This window comes from Parambassis ranga, chromosome 18 (genome assembly GCF_900634625.1).
Source record: "Parambassis ranga chromosome 18, fParRan2.1, whole genome shotgun sequence".
Lineage (NCBI taxonomy): Eukaryota > Metazoa > Chordata > Actinopteri > Ambassidae > Parambassis > Parambassis ranga.
In genome coordinates, this window is record NC_041038.1 from 3,822,297 (window position 1) to 3,838,529 (window position 16,233).

The 16,233-nt window shown below is 42.5% G+C and overlaps 1 protein-coding gene across 1 annotated transcript in view; it reads left to right on the forward strand.

The window, feature by feature from the left end:
• The window catches only part of nrxn2b (neurexin 2b), a 437,176-nt gene that overhangs the window by 380,283 nt on the left and 40,660 nt on the right, over window positions 1-16,233 (forward strand). The window lies entirely within an intron of this gene.

The window sequence follows — 16,233 nt, forward strand, 5'->3', positions numbered from 1 at the left end:
ATCACTTCACAAAACTGCGTGTGCTTTCTCCTGTAGTGGTCCAAAGTGTCATCACTCCTCCTGATGAGCACATGATCTTATGCATGCAGGGCTGGCTTCATTTCCAATTCAGAAAGATTTGCAGCAATCAGTGTTGTATTTTTCCTCTTCTCTGCATGCCACTTTTTTAAAAGACCATGCCTCACCAAGCAAGGGCAGGACAGCCAGCTATTGAGCATGTACACCGAGCTGAGAGCCGAGAGCCTCTGACACATAAACAACTCTCAATAAAGCATTTCCAACCACGCCCTGACAGGCACACGCTAACCTATCAGATCAGCTGCCTTGATCAGTGCCGCAGTAATCAATCTCCATTTTGTATTATCTCCATGATCACAGGCACACACTTGCATACACACTCATCATCATCAATTGAGCTGCATGTTTATTAGACCAAATGAAATGCACGATGCACACTGATGCAGCAAATACATAAATAACGTCTGTTTGGTCTTCTGAGACCAACTAACAGTCAGATGCACACTGAAAGCTGGGAAAATCTAACATGAATGCATGTTTTCTCTGTTAAATATACATCGCCTGCCCTAAGAAGTACCATTCAGCTGCACTAGGAAGCTATTTTTACACCCATACAAGCTGCGTTTGAGTTATTATTTAATGTTTACAGTGCAGAGAGGAAGTGAGGCAAAGGGGGAGGCGGTTGAGACAGAGGCTGCGAGAAAGATAAATAGAAGAGGACAGAGTTCAAGAGAGACGCAAACAATAACGAGCACAAAGAGAGGCAGGGGGAGAGCTACCAGCTGGGTAGTATTTATGCAAATTTTGATTTGGCAATTATGAAAATGAATGAGGAGAATAGAAAACAGAAAAGTTAGAATAAATGGCCTCAATAGCACAAAAGAAAGAACTGCTTAATTGGAATAGAAAGGTGTTTTGATGATTAAGACATGACAGGAAAAGAAAGCCGTTTGTACACGGGACAAATAAATACATGCTGTCACTTTGTGATACGGAGGACAATATAAAACATAACCCCAAAAGTTATCTTCCTACAGACGAAATGTTTATTCATCAATCCATCTGATTAAAAAAAATACATGTAATTAGTATTTGAGTTTCAAGTTCAACTCTGAGAATTTGCTTGGCAGATGCAACAGGAAGCAGAGACCAAGACAGACTGCAGAGAGAGGTGAGAAGATGGGAGGCTGGAGGAAGAAAAGGGAGGAGGCTCATTAGGAGAAATTCCGGCAGAAGCAGCTCTCGCCTTTTACTTCTGCTGTGTAATTAAGAAATAGATTAATGAGAAAGAGACACATGCGTCTGCCAATGCCACCGCAATTAACAAGCAGCAGAAAAAGTTTGTTGTTCGGCGGCTGCTTGAGAGGGGAGCAGAGTGCGGTCATGATGTTCCGCTCATTGATTTCTTGTCTTCTTTCGTCTTTATTTTTATATACTTTGGGCCCTGTTTATCAACTTGCTTGTCATAATTTTTCCATAATCCTTCACCTCCTCGTAAATATGAGGCTACTTACAAATGGGCTAATTATGTGTGTAGGGCTGTGTACACAAACACAAAGCCCTCACACGTAGCCCTAACCCTCCTTGTAAACATGTGTTTTCCTGTCTTGACCCATCATTGTGTGTGTGTGTGTGTGTGAGTGTGAGGAGGCAGCAGGTGGTGTGTGTCACGGGTGGCTGCTGCAGTGGGGGTTCAGGTGTCAGATGCACGAGGTCCCAAGCGGAGGTTGAGGTGTTGTGAGGTGTGTGTGAGATAGGCGATGATGCATGCTGGAGTTGTCAGCTCAAGTCTATTCCTGCTTTTTGGCGGCCCCCATCTTTATCTCTCCATAACACACACACACACACTTTCAGGTAGTGGATACTGTAGGTAGGTGTCCAGGAGGACATGTTTGTCTGAGACAAGCATCAAAACTCTGCTGATAACCCTAGTTACAAGATAAGTAAATATAAAATCCAGTTTCCATCTTCGTATGTAAACATTACTCCGGGCTGTACCTTACGTCTGTATAAGTTTACCCATGTATGGTTCTACAGTTTACCCTCCATTCTCTGGGGATCCACATTGTTATTCCTTACAAAACCATCATCTTCTTATGCTCTGTCACTCGTCATAGACTCAATCGGCTCAGCAGAGTATATTATAATGTGATGCATCAGAGCTGACATTTATCTCCTCTCAATAAGCATGTGATGTGTCCGTTTTTTACCATTTTACTGTACTGTAGTCAGCAGTACCCCCTGTGTACAGCCTCTCCTGCTACAATGGAGGCTGCTATATTGTAGAATATTAGGTATTCATGGATATCTAATTCAATTACTTCTGGATGTCAGTAGAAAGCATGCACAATGGCTGAGCCCTGAGCCCGAGCACGACACACAGTAGCAATGTTTGCACGTTTGGATTTCCACGCCGCAGAAGCGCTCAGCCCACATTAGTACACACTTCGCTATGGCCTGTCAGAGCTCTTGTGTTTTGTTGTTTGTGTGTGTGTGTGTGTGTGAGACTGTGAGGAGATGAGCTTTCATACGAAACATTTCCACATGCATAATCACGTGTTGTACATAATCATAGTCACAATGCACCCAGTCACATACAGGAGAGACAGCGCAGAGCTAAGCCACAGGTTTGTCTCCACAGGCCCAGAATCCCTGGAGGAGCATCAACCAGAAGAGAGAACAATTCAATCATGTTTAATAGGAAGTCTGATGTATTTTTTTTGAGACTTAACTTAACAGAAGGGTTACTTCATCCATTGTAGTGACTGCTACTCCCCGATGGTCACTTAGATAAATCTATTCAATTTGAGATTGCCATGCCTGTATTCCACCAGAAGAGTGGATGTGGAAAGAATAACCTTTAGAAACACTCCCTGGTGCAGACAGTCTATGTTCAAGAACATAGCACAGATTTCAGTGGATCTGTTTTCTGTCATCACTGTTGGGTAATGATGTTACTAATGCAATGGTATCAATGGTTGATAAGTCACTAGTCAAAATGCTACCTCACTAGCCACTAGACCTACTGAGTTAGCATTGCCTCATTCATTGTAATTGTTACATGCAGTGATAATGTACAGCAGTGTAAGCTTCAGCACTGTCTGTATAACATCATATGTTATGTTTTCTTGTCTCCTTACAGCATTGTTTAAAGGTTACCTCTGTCTGTGTCAGTGAGAACTACAATATATGCTAAATGTCAAATATGTTGCTGGCTGGTAACTTCCTTTACTTTAAATTGTCCTTTCTCATTAAGAGAGGTATTCTGAACAGGTTCAGAATTTTTTTTAAAATATATAATCTTTCTTATGTTCATTTTTTTTTGTTTTTGCATTTTTCTTCCCCTGCTTGTCTGATTTGCTCATTGTGCCCTTGTCATTCCTCCCCTCCACTCTTTCGATCCAGCCTCCCTGTGTCGCTGAAGACATTTATTTGGTGGGGTGATGAGGTGTGCAGTCTGAGGGACGGATTGTGTGCTTGATTGGCTGATAAGATGTCTGCTTAGGGTTTTTATAGGGAGAGAGGCACAAGCGGCTGAGAGCATGTACTGTCTGACTATCAAGTGAGGAGGCTCTCGTATGCACTCCCACGCTCCTTCAAGCGGTAATGAGAGAAGTGGAAGCCGTTGAGGTGCCCTGCGATTGATATTTGATGTGAGATTACTTTTAGTGTTCAGTTTTTTTTTGTGCGGCATAGTGTGTAGTGTTTACATTTCATGCCTGAGAGATGTGTGGCGAAGGTGGCGACACATACGTGAAGTGAGAGTAAATAGGGGCTTGCGTTAAATCATCTTGGATTTATAGGGAGGAGGGTTATGTAGCTGCAGGGTCGCAAGGCACACATGTATACACACACACACTGACGGTACAGTAAGTGGTTCTGCCCCAGCAGTGCTAAACAAGGCCACCAGTCTGCAGTTATAGACAGTAAATAGAGCAGAGCACTACCTGTAAATAACCAACACCACAGCCTCATAAATCCTTAGTGTGTGTGTAAGTAACACACACACACACAAATCCATGTGTCCAGGAAGGCAAGTGTGCATAAAGGTATGGATATATTTGTATCCGTTTACACATTCTCCCTATGTCTGTGTACATCTATCTGCATTTGTACAGCCTGCCATAGTCATGTGCGCACCTGCGCACAGCTACCAGAGGGATGTGACCTCTCTGACCTTTCTGCTTTCACCCCCCCTGCTCATGTGCTCATTCAGTCCGCTCCATGCCATCACAGGTCAGATGGACATATGTGCACAAGGTTAACGCTGGCAACCTTCCCAGCAACCTGATCAAGGTGGGCTTGCCCACTGGCACGGAAATCAGAAGCTTGGCCACAAGCGGGGAGGGCCGGTTGACACAGGATATTTTGCTGGTGGGGGATGGAGGGTGGGGGTGGTGGGCTCTCATGCGAAGAAAATTGCACAAGTATCCGCAGAGTTGTCTGTGTGTGGGTTGTCATTGACAGCTCACCAGGCTACGGAAGAAAAGAGGCTGCTGTACATGTAGGAAAAAAATGTAATAAAAAAACACAAATGCCCCGTACCGTCAGCCAACATTTGAGCTGCTGATTCTTCTTGACAGCTGGAAAGAAAGCCAGCAAGACACCTAATGATCAGAGTAAACAGTGTAGAAGTCATGAAAGTGCAGGTGATTTGATGGAATAACAGATATGTATTGACCCAACCTGGCCTACGGAAAAAAATATGGCAGAATGTATCAGAGGCAAAAGCAGGTGTGTGTGTGTATATGTATGTATGTGTATCTGTGATGAAGAGTGTGTGTGTGTGCCACAGGCTGACACTTAGAGAGAATTGTTGCTCCTACCTGACAGCGCAATTTAGATTTTGTTTTTTCTGCATTTCTGATGATATTAAGACATGCAGCCAGCATGTGTTGGAAAGTTGTGTTATGACAGTTTGTGTGTGTGTTTTGGGCAGGGTACAAAAATATTTTAAAAAAAGAGAGAGGGAAACAAATTGAAGGTCAGGCTATAAGTGGTCGATATCACTGTCCTATCATTTTCTTTGCCCGTGAGTCATCATGGTTGAAGACCGTCGCTGGCGGCACTCTGAACTGACATGGCGGGGTTGCTATGGTGACACAGCGAGAGAGGGAAAAGCACCTGCGGCTAGCAAGACAGCAGCGTTTATCACCTGCTGGGGATGCAGGGTCGCACCTGGCTTGCTGACCACCCACCCACACACACAAACACACACACCTGTGTTAGAACACACTAATTCAGAAGGAAATGTTTTACAAACTAAGTAGGAGTAAAAGTTTAAGAAAGTCAGTGCTGCAACTTTGGCATTTATTAAAGTGACACTATGGACATACATAATTAACATGTGTCAGATGATATTTTCATATATGTATATATTGTATATATATATATATATACAAAACGATATTGGCCTCAAAAAATATACACACTATGAACCATGGGCCATAACACAACTTATTTGTTGGAACTTATAAGATACCTTGACCAGAATATCATCAAACACAGTTAATGAGTGTGAAAGTGTGAACAGGTTGTCAGTGCGTGCAGTATCAACCTCTCACACTGTCACTTTGTGTCTCGTGCAGTCTCTGTCAGACACCCCACTATAATTCTCTTTTCACTTAGTTCAAACAGAGGTCTTTGAAGACTGTGGAGCTGCCTTGCAAACAAAAATCGCATGCAGCCGTCACTGCTGGAGACTTTGTAACTGCCACTTGTGAAGAAATACTCTGTTTTTTAAAGCACTTTGAACCATGTCCTATTGTGCTCACCAGTAAACAAGAATGACAAACAGCACCATAAAGATTTACAAAGGTGCACCACATTCATGCAGTCATTAGTGGCATGACTTGAGAGTACAGCATTAATGCACATGCTTCCTCTCGATGCAGCATTCATCTTTTTTTAAAATCCAGATTATGTATGATTATGACAGCATTCACCCCGGCAAGGAGCGGGCTAAAGGTTAGCAGAAAGCAATTTATACATTTAATTATTCATTATCTGTGGCAATTTGTTGCATGATAATGCCGCCTTTTTGTTTAGGTCTTCTCAGCTGTGCACCTTTATGGAATCATTAGCTGCTGTTTAATGTACAGTGCACCGCACATCAAACATGCATCAACACGCTAATGATTTTCTCATAAGTAATCTGCCTATAGACATTTTCACTTTCATCTGGTATAGTTTAATGTTTACTTGGTACTCACACAGATGAAGATCTTTATCTCAGTATGCTTACGTTCATTGCAATTATCATATGCCTGTGTAGATTTCAATCTTTTCATCTGGAAGCTAGAATTTAAATGACACCATTATCATCTACAGCAGGTTAATAATTAGTTTGCACAAAATAATACTTTGTAAAACATTATCTCTTTAATACTGTTGTTAAATTACCTTTTCCTTTAGCCATGTTTAGAGAAATACAAGTAATTGACTTCATGAAGCAGTTTATATTCTATTTATTTCCCTCCCCCTATCTGCAAACCAGATATCCGTCAGCGTCTGTTTATAGATCTCAAATTAAAGCCATGTGTGAGTTTAGTGCTTTGTAAATCCAGTCACTAACCCTCAGTAACATTGCATTAATAGGTAATCATAAGTCATTCATGCTTTCAGGGAGTTGTATTTCTCTTTTAAGAGGCAGTGAAGTGAAGAACTTCCACTTGATTTTAAGTGCTGTCACTTATAAAGCCCACGCAGCACAAGAATTACAGGTAATATGGAACCTAGATTCTTGACTTAAATTTTATCATCTCTCGCTGCAGCAGTGTAGTTGTTAACATTGTCTTGTCTGACTTTGGTAAGTAAATGAAGAGCATGTGTATTTTGAGGCAAACATAACGGCTGAAACATAACTGGGAGTCTCAACATTCCTCTGGTACTTTGACTACCTTGTTAAAGTATTGACATAGGACCTAAGAATCAAGAAATCAACAGAATGTGTATTGACACCTGGGTGAGAACAGTACCACATCCAGTATCTGGCTTTAGAGCAGCCCTCTTTTCTCACTCCCCTGTCCCCACAGTCCCACAAAAGAACACCTTAGCTGCATGGTTGCGCATCACTTCATGACGTTGGTCGATAGCTACGTGGTAGTGAGAGAAGTTCGCCTTCAGGGCTTTCTGCCAGGAACACTTTGTAGCCGGAAGGCTTTCAGAAGTCGGCAGAGGGAGCACAAAGGGTGACAAAGTCCACTTATGGAAGAGGTCAAACAGAGGCCGGTAGTCTCACACAGGTGAGAGAGAGGGGGTGATGTCCATGTGAAACTGAAGTAACACCAGGATGCTGGAAGCTTCGTGAACATTGTAAGCTTCACACACGTGGGGTTTGCTGCAGGCCAGCTGGATTGGAAGGCTTTAGATTGCACAGGTGTACCTAATAAGCTTCACACACTCATGTAGAAAGACATACACCGGAAACGGATTACGGTATCAGATTTATCCCGCACCCAGTGATTTGCTTGAAAAACAACTCGTGCACGGCATGAGGTTGATTAACCAGCCGTCGGCTCTACGGCAGTGCCGGAAAGACAGGAAGGGAATGAAAGGACAACAAGGCAGACAGCCAGGGACAGAGAAAGAGATTGTGTTCGCTTTATCCGTGTTTGCTCAGTTTAGCGCAGGGCAAATATTAGCCTGTGTGCTCGGCAGCCGTTCTTCTCTACTGGGCTTCAACCTCACACCCTGCCCACAGAGACTAAAAGGTAAAAAGTGAGAGAGGAGAGGGGAAGGTGGAGGATGAAGAACAGTCGGAGAGTTATCAGGGCAACAGACGGAGAGAGGCAAAAAGGCAGCAGAGACCAAATGATGGCAGAGAGTAAAGTTAAAGTAGTTGAAGGAGAAAGAGGGCAATTTGAGCAATCACCCAGCAGCAATAATAAAAAAAAAAACTAAAAAAATAAGAGCATACTTAGGTAAAGGTCTCATATCAGTGATATGCTCTTAAAATCTCCGAACTTCTCTTTACCAGGCGGGGAAAAGTGCACTGTTTACGTCTGTTAAAACCACTGACACGGCCAAAACCAAAAGTGAGGGAGAAAAAACAGATTGATGCTTTGTTTCTGTCTGTGTTCAGTGCAAAGAAAAAGGCAGAGACAGAGCAGGAGAGGGAAAATGAGGACGCCAGGACAGAAAGTAGAGAAGAGAGAAAACAATGGAGACAGAAAACACTTTGCTCTTGATTTTGTCCGAAGGTCACAGTCATTCCCTTCAATTTCGGCCAGCTGCCTGCCTCACTTCTCCTCAACAGAGAGGCACACACACACACACACCCACTCCTAAACATGAATACACATGCCTCGCCCATAGCTACACACACACACAGTCAAAGTGTAAAAACATCAAAAAAAGATACAAAAAGAAGTAATCTCCCGTTTCAGCTTTTTTTGGAGCGTATACTCAGGCATGACAAATTGTATGTGCAAACTATAGATGAGAGGAGACAGCAGCGGAGTCGCCCGTCTCCTCTGCTGTCCCCCCCGTCTCAGCTCTGCTGCTTCACACAAAAATCTAACTCGTCGCTACATTTCAATCCTCACAGGTTTTACACAGCAGCCTCTCATTGAAACGCCACCGTTTATGAATATAACACATAATAAAAATATAATAACCAGTGGAGCATGTGCATACATTGTCCTAGTTAGTGTTAGGGTGGAATTACCACAACACTTTTCTAGTTGCTGTTTTCAGTGTGTAACGATCCAGATTACTTGGTTAGGATTAGGAATAGATAATAGTTTCTTCTTCTTCTCTTGTTGCAACAAGCTTCTCTGCCATTTATTGGTTGTCATGGTGACACCTGATACTCACACCAATCACAAGAATAGTAATCGACCATTCCTTAAGTTCTCTCTCTCTGCTTCAGTTTGTCTGGGGTCTTCTTTCAGGAAACTCTTTCTTTTTACAGCTCAGATTAGACACAGGTCAAAAAAATTTCATCAACTTGAGTTGTGTTGGGGGTTTTGTTTTTAATTATTATTTCACAGCTTATATATTTAGTTGTCTTTCTTCAAAGCTTGTGTCTCAATTACCAGATTTATTTATAACTTCTTTTTTTTGGCCATGTTACAGCATCAAGTAAGACAGATAATTAATACCAAGCCACAGAATTAACCCATACAATGTCAGAAAGGATTATTATTGTACAAAGCTACTAAACAAAAGACAGATTATGCATTAAATTCAAGGACTCCACTATCTCATTTCACAGTTTGCTGCCTTGATTTAAGCTGCCAGGCAGGACTGTTCTAACAAAACTCAGTTTGGAGTTGATGCACCTCCACCACTATCAATTCTTTTTCTCAGATCGCTCACAGGCGCACGCGCATCAATTGGATTCTACCGAGCCCATGTTCAGCAACTGCAGTCAACACAGTAATGAGCCTCTGGGGAGTGAGTGAGCTGGTGATGAGGGCAGAAAGATTAGAAAATGGAAAGACAAAAGGAAAAGAGAAGTGCTGGCCAAAGTGAGAGAAATGATAATTGAGGACATGAAGATGAAGGTGAGGCAATAGCCGGTCACTGTGGAGGACAGCGTGGCTTTTATTGGACCAATAGGAAGGCTTGTTGGCTATGGAACTATTTCAGAAGAAAATAAAATTTCAAAACCCTGCATGCTGCTGATAAAATATCTCAGCCATCACTTACTGCTTTGTCCTTACAAAGGTAGTCAGCATAATGAGGTTTTGTGGCAGGAACAGGGATTATTGTCATATCTCAGAGTGTGAAGGATTATAAGGAGCTTGTAAAGGCAAAGGATAATTGAATAGAAAATAAAAGATAAAAATGGACAATCGGTCTTTGAAACCTTTTTGTCCCAAAATTAAGCCACCCAAACTTGTCCACCTGTGTCTGGACCTACCACAGCTCCAGGTACAGCAATGGATTGTGGGTGGATGGACATCGATTTCTACCACCACACATCCTTTTCTGGCTTTGCTTCAAGGACTACACCCCCACAGCAACCCTTCATTCTCCTCTTTTATTTCCTACCTCCCCATCTTGTTCCTGTTTTTGTCATACCACTGTACCACCACATTATTTCTCCCCGTGCTTTGTTCTCCCTCTGTTGGCTTTATCTCATCCATCCTCCATCCATCTCTGGTTAGCGACTTGAAGAGGCCCTTGACATGAAACATCTTTGCTCTTTGAAATATTCAGGTTCCACTTGTGCATCTTGATAAATTTAATCTGTCTTAACACATCTCTTGGCAGCACAGCAGTCTGAGTTGTAAATGATGATTCTATTTTAGTTCTAAGGTGGCATATTCCCTTAATATCACCCCTCTGATTTATTCATTTCCCCCGTGATAAGGCGGTGAAAGGCAGACCGGCCACCCTTGATGGATGCTTTAAGTTCATCACATTATTTAGAAGTGGAGAACTTCTCAACTGTGACAACCTGAACAAAAAGGACAGAATGGACTTTATGGAAGAGTGCTTAGGGATGCTTTTACATAAAAAAGGTCAGATAAGTTTAGCACCCAAAGGCAAGTGTCCTTGTGGAAGGTAGATTTTTCTTTATGTTACTGTGTGCAGTTAAGCTAGCCTTTAGAATCCATATTTTTTTATGAAAAAATGTGATCTAATCAAATCTGTCTTATACAAAAGGCGTCACTTGTAGTGACGCAAATGAAGAATTGTTATCCATCATGAATCACCCTGGCAACCCTGATAATAGAAGGGAAGTTTGCTAAAGGCTAATAATAGTGTGATACTGCACCTACTAAACCCACTGGCATTAGCACTTAGCAAAAATGTATTGTCAGTGTTGTGTTTAGTTACCCCCCCAATGAAGCATTGTGTTACATGATCTCATAACAGTGTCTGTTTTGAAGTGTGCTGTTCTAGCGTATGAAAAGTAAACATACAGATGCCAAGAGTGACTGAGCACGGTTTCAATTGCTCATCAGACACAACAACCCACTTCACCCTTTCTACAATCATTTGGATCCCAGCCATTAGGAAATTCACAAATCCCTGTGTGTGTGTGTGTTGATGTGTGTGTATCCATTGGCTTTCAGTGGCTTTTGTAAACAAGGCTGTGGTATGTGGCAGAGCTCAGCGTAACCTCACTCAAGGACGTTCTAATGTTTGCATAGGAGTGTGTGTGTGTGTGTGTGCGTGTGTGTATAGGTGAGCTTGGATTCAGACCTACAGGTCTGATGGTCGTAACACTAAAGGACACCATCTATCAACAGTCTCAATGGAGTTAACTCAGTTTTTACTGTGTGTTGTTTTTGTAGCACTTCAGATTGGAAGCTGAATGAAGAGTTTTGATGATAGCTGACAGCATAATCAGGATTATAGAGAATGATGTTTTGCCTGATTTATTTTTCCCACTCCCTCATTTTATTTAGCATAAATGTTGCTTCCCTCTGCAGTATTTTGGCCTGCTGCCAGCATGTGTGTGTGTGTGTGTGTGTGTATACTCCAGCACAAAATAGGCATACCCAGGGTGAGTCATGCTCTGATGGGAGATTCAGACGCACACACACACACCCACCCACACCACATCTGTCTAACTCATTGATTTTTCAATGAGATCCGATTCAACGTTAGAGCAGGCACTCGCTGGTTTTAGAGCAGGACAGACGTGACCACTGTCACTGAGAAGACGAAGAGAAAGGGAAGAGTTGGGGGTGGGTGAGGCAGGTATAAGGAGGGAGGGGAGATAAAGTGCTATTAAGATGAGGAGATGGGGGGGCAACTTGCTCAAGGTGACTGTCGGAGATCACAGCAAATACATACAAATGAGTGGGCTGAGTGAAAACAGAGAGAAGGTGTGGTAGATGAAACCAACCATATCCCCTCTCTCTCTCTCTCTGCAAAGTGGCTGCTCTCCTCTTTTTCCACATGTCATTTCAGGTGAGTGATGAGAACGGGAGACATGACACTAGATAACAGTTTTCTGACTCAAAATGGCTGCTGGCCCACATGTCTTTCCCTCTTTGCTGTCACAGACACTCTAGAGACGTTAGGTGAGTGGACAGTGGGCAATTTATCCCAGCGAGAAGTCTACACGTTATGCAACTATTTCTTTCTTACATAACGCTGCAGCTTCTGAGTGGAAGATTAGCCCCGCTATGCTGTTCTTGAAGCAGATGCCACAGCCGATCTCCACTAGCAGGCATTATGCATGCATGTTGACAAGCTGATTAGCTATATAGAGTCAGATTTTTTTTTCCCTCGTAAAAGGGGAAGATGCAGAGATACGGTATGATCAGCTGCGGAAGCCTGTGGGATATCTCGGAAAAACAATCTTATCTGCAGCTGCAAATATAGCACATTAAATTTAACATGAATGCATAAAATGCTGCATGAAAACTCAGGCCGGCCTGCATCACATGGAAGAGGCCGATGTGCATCCACATTAGAATTGATTAGGCATCCAATAATAAAAAAAAAATATGTATTTATTAGTCATTTCTGTGTCTACGCTTCTGCAGCTCTGGATGATTCATAAGCTAATAAATACTGCAGCTTCTAGCGTGTCAAGTTAGGCTCAGGCAGAAACAGGCGGTGATAGATCATTATTGGGAAAATGAGTAAAAAGCTGATGTATAGTTTGCATTTCTACCACCCAGAGGACTATTAATATCAAATATGTCAATCCAAATCATCTGCATCAGCAAATTCCTGAACTGGTCAGCCGTGTTTCTGGACAGTTTCTTGAGGCGCGTTGATACAGCAAAATGCAAAGTACCTAAGAGTGATTTAAGCGACTGTCTGCTTGCTGAATCCGCTTTCCTGCTCATCCAAGCAAGCAGTCGTTTGTTTTTCTGTTGTTTTCATTTTCTAATTCTCCTCTTTGGCTCTTATGTATCAGATCTCTGAGAGGGAAACACAGGGAGACTTTGAAAAAATGCAAATACATCAAGTAACAGATGTGTGGGGATGAAGCAGTAGGGTGCATTTGAGATGATGCGCGTCATGATTGAGCTGTCTGTAAAGAAATGAAACAAAGAAACAAATCCCTCAAAAATACATTCGTATTCCTCCTTTGTCTATTTCCCCTCTTTCTTAATTGACTACTAGTGTGTGCAGAGAAGAGAGAACAAGATCTTGACGTCTTCAAAAGAAGCTTTGATCTCAAAGCACCTTGAGGCCCAGGAGGATCATCAAGGTTCCCTCTGTCCTTTTATCGCACACTGTTTCTCTCTGCCCCCTTGCTCCTCCTCCTCCTCTTCTTCGCGCTCTTCCTTTTCTGCTCACCGTGATCAGCGAGAGCTCTCTGAGGCTGCCTGATAACCCTGATACACACACAGGCACCAACTGCAGGCTTCTGCCTCATTCTTATTCTGCTCTCGACAGCGGCGTTTACCTCGACGCGCTCTCGCACGCTGCAAGGTCATGTCGAAATATTTCAGACGGAAATGCTCTCCGTATTCCAGCACTGTTCTTTCTCTGCTGTGGCTGCTGCACAGAATTCCAAACCCAATTTTCTTTGTCTTTGAGAAAAAAGGAAGGAGAGGACCTAATGAGAGGATTACAGAAACTTTTTTTTTTTTCTGGCAGCTAAACTTACAGTTGTGTGCGGAGCTGATCAGCAGTTTCTGCTATATGAAAAAACATCATTTTTCTTCTGCTAACATCAAAGATTTTTGGCAAGGAAAACAAGATCATGCATGAATAATTATTGTACAACTATATTTCTAAACAAGTTGGTCCAGTGTGTATATATATATGTGTATATACATGCTATATGTAACGAAAATAGAAGACAGGGTGAAACTTTTGAGCTATTCTTGAATTTGAAAAACACCTGGTCAAACATCTAACTATTGAGGTTAAAGGTCATTTACAGCGCTATTTTGAGTCCTTGTATATAAAAAAAGTACAGTTGTCAAAAAAGGGAATTTATCAATAGACACTAGAATTGTTTTTTGAACATGTTTAGGGGGTTGACACACTTTGAGCTGGCTCCTAGAGGCTGCGGCACGAACGCATCTGCTCAGCTTTATGTCTCAACCCTGAAGGTTACCACGGGTCAAACATCTCATAATTGTTAAGGTTAAAGATCAGTTACATGACTGAGTAAGAAATGATGCATTAAATATTTCAAAACTCTGTGACTGCAGGGGTGAAGGGTGCCAACTGATCATCAACAGGGCTGCACATCCTACTGTGATCAGGAGAAAGAGGTTTTTTTCTGTTTTTCCTACTTAAACTGGTATGCGGCAGAAATCCTGGATGATTTGCTAAGAAGTTGTAAAAAAATCACTACTGTCTCTTCTGTCTCACTGAGGAAAGTCTTCTCAGATGAAGACTTTCCTCAGTGATTTTGATTGAATTTAAAAAATGATTCTAGTTGATAGATATTTCGACCAGCCCCCTGCCATTGTAGATCTTTGACTGTTTAATTGAACCTGGGTAACTCAAAGACACGTCTTCCTCTGGCACTTGTGCTTTAAATCACATGTAATTGAAAACCGTATCATGAAGTGGAGCTCTTCCCCCTCTGGTGAGCCGCGGACCCCCTGCCGACACCACTGATTGACCCACAGAGAGAAAAGTAAGATGAGCTAACCTCTGCGTAGAAGAGGGAAAACTTAACATTCTTATTCCTGACATTAGCCGACAGCTGCAGCAGATTAAGGACTGCTAAGCACTGGTTGAGAAGCAGTGGTGTTTAAAGAGCAGTCGGGGCTTATTGTAAGTTACCTACCAGTCCCTTCATTTCAGTGTTGCAGGCTTGAATGCTCCCAGTCATTCAAAGAGTTTTTTCCCCCCTTCTGTTTCCAGAGATATGTTCGCTTAAGGGAAATAGCCATTAAAATGTCATTACCGCTACACTAAAATCATTTTTAAAAAAGCACCGGTTCCCAGCGGCTTCCCACTGTAATGGGCTCGATATGTTCCCTCAGCACCAGGAAGAACCCTAATGTTGCGGAACACAAATGCTAATCTCTCTGTAAATATCACTCATATTCACTCCCTTCTGCTTTTCAGTGGTAATAGCGTGGATTCATTCTGCTTTTGCCCCTGCAAATTGAATTAATTCTCCAAGCAAAGGTGTTATGATTATTCTAAGCTTCCTAGTGCGTGGGGTGTAATGGAGATGATCCCGGCATTTCCGATCCCTCCTGAAGCATCACACTCACCACGTTTTGCCTTACTGTGGTATCTCAAAGGTATCAATAGTTAAAGCTTTGATTGAATTTTCACTCATGTACACCTCTGATAATCGAGCTGTGATAGCATTCACATGCATGTCTTTGGATCTGTATTGGATTTTTTGGCTTGCATGGAGCTGGCAGAAAGACTGCGAGGGTCAGTCCATAACATGAGTTAATTGATTGATTGAGTGCCTCAGAAACTGGAAGCACTTTGCCATTTGAGACGCCAGAGCTCCTTTGCAGAATGAGATCATGCTCTGAGCAGTGCATCCAGGTCCTCAGAGCCTTCACTGGTGTGTTGATTCTTCTTTCGAAGACCACCGGCCAACAATGCTCACTTAATAAGCTAATCACGGCTGTCACCAGTCATGGCCATGATGTGGCCTTGGCTAAAAAACGTTATTAGCGGTTAGGATGCACATAAATTTGACTGTGATTATCCTGATCATTAACTTACTGTACAACCTCTGCACTTATTTACTCAATTAACTTGCTATTTTAAGTTCTGTTAACATTAGGGCTGTTTTATTTTCTTTTATAAAATCAGTCATGAATAATGGAAAAGCGCCGCCAGCCAAAGCCACACGTTCACCTCAGCATATGGAAAGTGGCAAAATAAATGCACATAGCTAATGAGATAATGGAATTGATGAAGCCGTGTGTAGAGTGAGCAGATAGTGGTGGTGCATGCGTGACTGCCTGTCTGCAAATGAGCCTGACCTACAGTGACAAAATCAGGAAGTGTTCCTGTCTTACAGCTGCACCCAACAAAACTGCAACAGACGATTTACTGCTAGAAAGAGAAGTTGTCTGTAATGGTGCTGTCTGGTGTGCACTCTGTTTCTCGCTCTCACCCTTCTACGCCTCTCTGGCAGACTGTAACTCTGTAAATGACTTTGACCTTTCCTGGGACTGAGGACAGGAACCACAGAGGGAGAGGAGAGAGGATGGCGGGAGAAGAGAGGGGAGTAGGCGGTTGACTGTAATAAACTCGAAGCAGTGGGCGGCTGTCAACACTAATAGATGGGAGAGGGGAGGGGGTCACTCAGTTGATGAATACTAAAGGTGCCTGAGTCCTCACCAAGTACTC